We start from the raw sequence: 8,821 nt of genomic DNA on the forward strand, positions 1-8,821 counted from the left end.
TGGGCACCACTTAGATATCCAGCCATTGAGTGATGACAATCTGCTATGCAACTCGTCACTACGGGAGGGTACCAAAGCATATTAAAGTGTCTGTCATCATGCTTGCATGTTCACACACCTCTTTAGTGTTATTTTTTTATTTATCTCCGACTGGCGAAGTTGAACATCATTAGCGCCGGCATGAATAACAATCTTACTGTATTTACGTTTAGCATTAGCCAGCACTTTTAAATTTGCCAAGATGTCAGGTGCTCTGGCTCCCGGTAAACATTTGACTATGGTGGCTGGTGTCTCTATATTCACGTTCCGTACAATAGAATCAATACCAATAACTAGAGCACTTTCATCAGGTTTCTCAGTGGGTGCATCACTGAGTGGGGAGAACCTGTTTAAATGTTTTGAACAGAAGAGAGGTGTTTTGACCCACGACTACGCTGCCTCACTGTCACCCAGCTGCCCTGCTGCAGGGGCTCTGTTGCCGGAACCGAACAATGTACAGGAATCCCTGAGCTTAGATGCATCCAACGCCATATCTAGAGCCCTAACATTCTTACTGTCCTCAATTAAAGTTTGGATGCATGTCTCTAATTCTGAAATATTCTCTGTCAGCCTAACTATTTCCCTGCATTTATCACATGTGAATCCCTCATCTGCGATCACGGATATAAAATAAAAGTGAATGATCAAAATTAATCTGATAAGATTGATCGATAATATCAAAAATGTGGTGTGAATTAAGTTAAATTTTATCACTTAAACAGAGAGTGGTAGTAAGATAAAGATTCTAGAGAAAAAAAAATAATAAGAACAGCTACACGGGAGATACGATTAGCTACAGAAGGCCAACAGCGACTTGGCCGCTACTCTTCACATTTTATATATTACCCTTGGGAGATATCATCAGGTGTTAATTATAGGACCTAAAAACTCTACATGTACTAACATAGAACACTGTCTAAGACTTGATGTCTGCTCTGTCAATTCTTCGTCATCAGTTAGGAACCTAGGTGTGCTATTTGAACGCAATCTTTCCTTAGAAAGCCATGTTTCTAGCATTTGTAAAACTGCATTTTTCCATCACAAAAATATATCTAAATTATGGCCTATGCTCTCAATGTCAAATGCAGAAATGTTAATCCATGCATTTATGACCTCAAGGTTAGATTATTGTAATGCTTTATTGGGTGGTTGTACTGCACGCTTAGTAAACAAACTACAGCTAGTCCAAAATGCAGCAGCAAGAGTTCTTACTAGAACCAGGAAGTATGACCATATTAGCCCGGTCCTGTCATCGCTGCACTGGGTCCCTATCAAACATCGTATAAATTTTAAAATATTGCTTATTACTTATAAAGCCCTGAATGGTTTAGCACCTCAGTATTTGAATGAGCTCCTGCTACATTATAGTCCTCCACGTCCGCTGCGTTCTCAAAACTCAGGCAATTTGATAATACCTAGAATATCAAAATCAACTGCGGGTGGCAGATCCTTTTCCTATTTGGCGCCTTAACTCTGGAACAACCTACCTAACCGTTGTTCAGGAGGCAGAGACACTCTTGCAGTTTAAATCTAGATTAAAGACCCATCTCTTTAACTTGGTTTACACATAACATACTAATATGTTTTGAATATCCAGATCCGTTAAATTATTTTTAGGCTGCATTAATTTGGTAAACCGGAACCGGGATCACTTCTAACACCCGATGTACTTGCTACATCATTAGAAGAATGGCATCTACGCTAATATTAGTCTGTTTCTCTCTTATTCCGAGGTCACCGTAGCCACCAGATCCAGTCTGTTTCCAGATCAGAGTGTCACTGCAGTTACCCGGATCCAGTACGTATCCATACCAGATGGTGGATCAGCACCTAGAAAGGACCTCTACATCCCTGGAAGACAGCAGAGACCAGGACAACTAGATACAGATCCCCTGTCAAGACCTTGTCTCAGATGACCACCAGGAAAAGACCACAGGAAACAGATGATTGACTATTTTTCTTCTACACAGTCTGACTTTGCTGCAGCCCGGAATAAAACTGCTGGTTTCATCTGGTCAGAGGAGAAGTGGCATCCCAACTGAGCCTGGTTTCTCCCAAGGTTTTCTTTTCTCCATTCTGTCACCGATGGTGTTTTGGTTCCTTGCCGCTGTCACCTCTGGCTTGCTTAGTTGTCACTTCATCTACAGCGATATCTTTGACTTGATTGCAAATTAATGCACAGACACTATTTAAACTGAACAGAGATGACATCACTGAATTCAATGATGAACTGCCTTTAACTGTCATTTTCATTAGTGACAATCTGTTCTCCTAATAAATGTAGTTCAGTTGCTTTGACACAATGTATTTTGTTTAAATCGATATATAAACAAAGGTGACTTGACTTGATTTGACTTGTGTGTGTGTGTGTGTGTGTGTGTGCAGTGCAGCCGCCGGCGCAAAAATAAATGATCTATCACATTCACAATGCTTAAGTACCGCATTAAAATCTCTTTCATTAAAGGTCTACAGGGTGTGAACCGTATTGAATTCTAGTCCGTGCTGTCTCACACTTGAATGACACAACTTAAAACACGTGAGAATGATAAACTTAATTGAGGAAGCAGCACTGGTCCAATTGTTCATATAGGTTATTAGATAAATGCTAATGGAGTTAATTGATCGTGCCTCACTGGGGCTTCCTCGGGCCAACGGCCAGGGTTTATTGGCCCGATGAAAACCTTGGGCCAAAGCGGGCCAACTGGGGCTAGAGGAGGGGTTATGAACAAAGGCAGTGTTTCTCCTCGTCTAGAGAGCGTCAGTAAGAATTACCAAGGGTTCACACAAAACAAGGGAGTCTGCCTTTAGTTACTATGCCGCCCGCAGTTGGAATCAGCTTCCAGAAGAGATCAGATGTGCTAAAACACTAGTCACATTTAAATCTAGACTTAAAACTCATCTGTTTAGCTGTGCATTTATTGAATGAGCACTGTGCAATGTCCGAACTGATTGCACTATATTTTCACTGTTTTTTTTTTTATTTTTATGTAAAATCATTTTCTAACTGTTTTAAATAAAGTGATTTTTTGAATAATTTTAAAAGTTTTAAAATTGCTTGTTTCATTCTTGTTATTATTTGTATTCATTATAATTTTACTTTCTTTTATGTAAAGCACTTTGAATTACCATTGTGTACGAAATGTACTATATAAATAAACTTGCCTTGCCTTGCCTTACAACACCAGCAGACTGACTTGCAAAGCACTCCTATCAAGAACCTGATATAGTTGACAGGCTACTAGTGGAATAGGTTGAATTCAATAAATGTATCTTCTCTCCATGACACTCAAATTCCAACCATTAACTGTACCTTCACAACCCCAGAATACTCATTCACTTAGCAGACCACGGAGCTTGGCTCACCAAAGCCGATACCACTAATGCCAAGTCTTCTCTATCCATCAAGAATCCGGTGAGATTTCTGGGAAGGTGCCATTACTTAACCGTAAGCCAACTTCTATTGCTGAAGCAGCCCTAGGATTTTAGACTCTCTTTCCGAAGCTACGATGGATTCTTACTAACAACCACAGACTCCTTTATACCACTATAATTAGGATTTCCACAGTAATATATGTTTCCACTGAACACTGCCTTCCATTATTAGAGTAGAAACTTCAGAGCCTCAAACTTCATCTGAGCTAGACATATGTGTTAAGCGTCAGCTATCAGGACTTCTAGGCCACCTTAACAATTCCATCCAGATAATTCCTCAAGGGAAATCCTTTGCATCAGATATTCTGTCAAAATTTACAACCATCCCTTCTCCTATGACAGACTACAGTCACATGAGATAAGCATGCAATGGAATTTTTCCTCCGACAATAACACCTCTCATCGTCATTGAACAGCATTTCTTTTACATAATGTCTGTATCTCTCATCCCGGCTGCATCCAACTAAATACTGATGCAACACCCTAAATAGACTTCAGAAGTTAATATGGTGGCTGCTGTGTTGATTCCGAACAGCCTCCGTAGTTCAGTTCCCACAATCCAGAATACCTCTTCAGATTTCCAGAATACCTCTCCGGCTGGAACTGTCTCAAAGCTTCCTTTCCATTCAACCGAACCGCCGTCCATTCTCAACTTAATATATTAAGCTTATTCCTTCCTAAGATCCACATGTGTGCTTCTAAACTTACTCGTCAGGGATCAACTACTCTTATGAATAACCACTGATACCCAAGCTTTCTCTCATTCTCACACATTGTACGAAAGGCTTACGAAAACAAGAACCTGCGTTAAACATTGAATGCCTGAACTATTTAGCCTCTGCATCTTCTCCGTATGATCAGGCATTCCAAGCTCAGGCTTAGCTGAGCTCTTTCCCACTTTGGGGGTCCTAACTGTCTGGCCTAAATATATGATAGAGATGGTACCCCCAACCTCTCTCTTAGCCATCAATTCTAAATGCCATGATGAACCTGCATCATCCCATTACCTCAACTCCTTCATCCTCTTTCTACTCTTCCCCAACACTCTGTTCAACTAACAGTTTCATAGCTTGTTCATGGCATGGTCCTAACTAGTGATATGGAGTTAATTGGTTACCAGATGTTCAGGGAAAGGGGAATGCCCCAAACAATCACTTGACTTCCCGAAACCTCTCTATATTCGGCCACCTCATACCATTCTGTTTGTTTCTTTCTCTCGAACCCAACCTTCCCTCCCCCTTTCATCCATTCAGACAACCTTATTCCACATTCTCTTTCTTTCAGGTTGTATTGGAGGGGGGGGTCCTAATTATCTGGACTAAATATATGATAGAGATGGTATCTCCAGCCTGAGTCTATCTGAGCCATCAATTCTAGATGCCCTGATCGACTTGACTATCACCCCATTCCCTCGACACCTTCATCCTCTTTCTACTCTGCCCCAACATTCAACTAACAGTTTCACAACGTGTTTGTGGCGTGGTCCTAGCTAGTGAACATCCAGTTAACAGCAAGAAAACTAATTGTATACGAATGTGAACAAAATATACAATACATACAACTGGTGAACCAGTCAATCTAACACATATGTCTTAATGGTCTGAAATAACAATAAAATGCTACATGAATGATATTGTATGAAGCGTTGTTTGTTATCATAATGTTGTGCCTCACTTTATGAAAACAATGTTTGGAATTCCTTTTAAAGGGATATTTCACCCTAAAATTACAACATGAACAACATGAAGATGAGTAAATTATAGCAGAATTTTACATTTTGGGGTTAACTGTCCCTTTAATATCAAGCTTATCTCATGTTTAGGATAATGTTTAGGATAATGTACATTTTGCACAGTGTAATTTGCTATTTATCAGATGCGTCAGCGACATCAAACTTTTAAATTCCATTCTGCACACACAGAAGTTCTGCAGATGCAGTGTGCAAGAAATGTGGGTACAAATGTTTATACAGTTACATCTCTAGTTAGGGATCCACACTTGCTTAATCTTCTTTATCACTTTCAATTTATAATTTTTTTTCAGCAGAGCAAACAAAAATGTTTGGGCAGCTAGCCCAAAGACCACCAAGTGAAAAGCAACATAACAGATGTTACTTGACCTATTAATCAAGCAATTTCAGGACAAACAACCAAAAATAATTCCAAACAATCAATACATTAAAATAACAGCATAATACAGACACAAAAGGAAAGCACACTGTATATCACAAATAATCAAAATACTAAAAATCTACATCAAAACATCACCATAAAACAAAGTGAGGAACAAGCCGACATATCAGACCACAAGCCGTTCATTAGTCCATATTGTATCACCCACTGTAACAAAACAATAAACAACGTATTAATTCTTAAAGAAAACAAGAAAGATACATCCGATAAGCTTTATAACCTGTAGAGCAGGTAATTAATGATTTAATTGAAAATGTTCTATCAGAATGTACATCACTGAATTGATTATTTTTTGTTATCGATGAGCAGCCAACTCCTACAGGGAAAACAACCTTTTATAAATGTTTAAGTTTTGTCAGTATAAAAGTCATTTAGCTATATTATTTGATATTTTATAAATAAACAAAGGAGATTTTTTAAAGTGTCACCTAAAGAGGGGTGAGATTAAAGAATATTGCAATGTCTTGTTATAATCTTTGTTATAATTTCTTTCCTTTTGTGTCTATATTGTTATGTTATTTTAACATGTTGAGTGTTTTGGAATTATTTTTGTTTATTTGTCCTGAAATCGCTTGATTGATAGGTCAATTAAGTTTGTGGTTAGTAGCATCGGTTATGTGGCTTTTCATTGAGCGATCTTTGGACTTCACTTTTTGGTTTCATTTTGATGAATGAGAGGATATGTTTTAATGGTAATATATTTCTCTTTCACAGATGTAAGCACACAGCCAACACTGTTGACATCCCCACTCTCCTTATGCTGCTGAAAGTGAACTCATTGTCATTTTCAAGAAACCAATTTGAAATGATTCGAGCTTTGTGACATGATGCATTGTCCTGCTGGAAGTAGCTATCAGAGGATGGGTACATGGTGGTCATAAAGGGATGGATATGGTCAGGAACAATGCTCAGGTAGGCCGTGGCATTTAAATGATGCCCAATTGGCACTAAGGGGCCTTAAGTGTGCCAAGAAAACATCCCCCACACCATTACACCACCACCACCAGCCTGCACAGTGTTATTAAGGCATGATGGATCCATGTTCTCATTCTGTTTACGCCAAATTCTGACTCTACCATCTGAATGTCTCAACAGAAATCGAGACTCATCAGACCAGGCAACATTTTTCCAGTTTTCAATTGTCCAATTTTGGTGAGCTTGTGCAAACTGTAGCCTCTTTTTCCTATTTGTAGTGGAGATGAGTGGTACCCGTTGGGGTCTTCTGCTGTTATAGCCCATCCGTCTCAAGGTTGTGCGTGTTGTGGCTTCACAAATGCTTTGCCGCATACCTCGGTTGTAACGAGTGGTTATTTCAGTCAAAGTTGCTCTTCTATCAGCTTGAATCAGTCGTCCCATTCTCCTCTGACCTCTAGCATCAACAAGGCATTTTCGCCCACAGGACTGCTGAATACTAGATGTTTTTCCCTTTTCACTCCATTCTTTGAAAAACACTAGAAATGGTTGTGTGTGAAAATCCCAATAACTGAGCAGATTGTTAAATACTCAGACTGGCCCGTCTGGCACCAACAACCATGCCATGCTCAAAATTGCTTAAATCACCCTTCTTTCCCATTCTGACATTCAGTTTCAGAGTTCAGGAGATTGTCTTGACCAGGACCACACCCCTAAATGCATTGAAGCAACTGCCATGTGATTGGTAGATTAGATAATTGCATTAATGAGAAATTGAACAGGTGTTCCTAATAATCCTTTAGGTGAGTGTAAATTACATTTGAAAATATATTCAATTAGAAAACAGTTATTTTGAATTATAATAGTATTTCACAATATTTTACTGTATTCCTATATATATGTATTCAAAACCTTTGACCTGTATTATTGTAACTATTATTGTATTATCTGTAAGTGTATTACATTAAAATTATATGTACATATATAATTTTTTAAATAATATTATAATGTATTTAAAAAATAGCAAATGGTTTGACAACACATCTATATTTATATATTTATTCAAATGAGTATGATGTTTTTATTGCATTTGTTATGGTTGTTTTTCTATGAACGTGATACTTTTGAATTAAAATTTGAACAGCTATCAAAGCATTCTCATAATAGGATGTGCTATTTAAAAGTAATATACTGCATTGTTAAGCAAGTAAGGCATGAACTGTTACTGAGTATCTCAAAATTAGCGCAACATGCTTTATTTGAAATAGACTTATGAAAGGTCAGGCCCTCAGATGCTTAAAATACAGCTGTGACACAGATCTATCTTGATTTGCTCCTTCGAGACCTGTGAGGAGATTTATTTAAATGCAGATTAATTATATTTATGCTTAGTTCCTGCTCACTTATCATTCCCTCCATAATGTGACATGATTTTCCCACATCAGCAGAAACGAAAGGCACCTAATGACTTGGAAGATGATATATACTGTAGTGTTTCAAGTAAAATTTAAATGTTCCTCTGCTACCTCTTTGCTATACCTCTTCTAAATTTGAGTTGAGGTGTCCAAAGTTGACTAAAATTGAGAGGGGTATCTCAGGTTGCATTAAAAATACATTAATAAAAAAGAAGTTATATTGTGAAACATTTAAATATAAACTAAAAAGTATTTTGGCAAAGCATTACTCCAGTTTTCAATGTCACATGATCCTTCAGAATCATTCTAATATAATAATTTGGTGCTCAAGAAACATTTCTCATTATTAACAATGCTTAAAACTCAACATTTTTTTTTTCTTTTTTTTTTCTCAGGATTCATTGAATGAAAGATATTTCAAAAGAGCAAATTAAAATAGATTTTATGTATTTCACTGTCACTTTTGATCAACTGAATGCATTCAATTGTTGAATTAGAGTATTCATTTCTTACCAAAAAAAAAAAAAAAAAACTAGTATTGCAGTTCTTAATATCTACAAACTCGATTCCAAAAAAGTTGGGACACTTTACAAATTGTGAGTAAAAAATGAATGGAATAATTTACAAATATCATAAACTTAGATTTCACAATAGAATATAGATAACATATCAAATGTTGAAAGTGAGACATTTTGAAATGTCATGCCAAATATTGGCTCATGAGAACTACACATTCCGAAAAAGTTGGGACAGGTAGCAATAAGAGGCCGGAAAAGTTAAATGTACATATAAGGACAAATTTGCAACTTATTAGGTCAATTGACAACATGC

Source organism: Carassius gibelio, chromosome A12, assembly GCF_023724105.1.
Source record: "Carassius gibelio isolate Cgi1373 ecotype wild population from Czech Republic chromosome A12, carGib1.2-hapl.c, whole genome shotgun sequence".
Lineage (NCBI taxonomy): Eukaryota > Metazoa > Chordata > Actinopteri > Cypriniformes > Cyprinidae > Carassius > Carassius gibelio.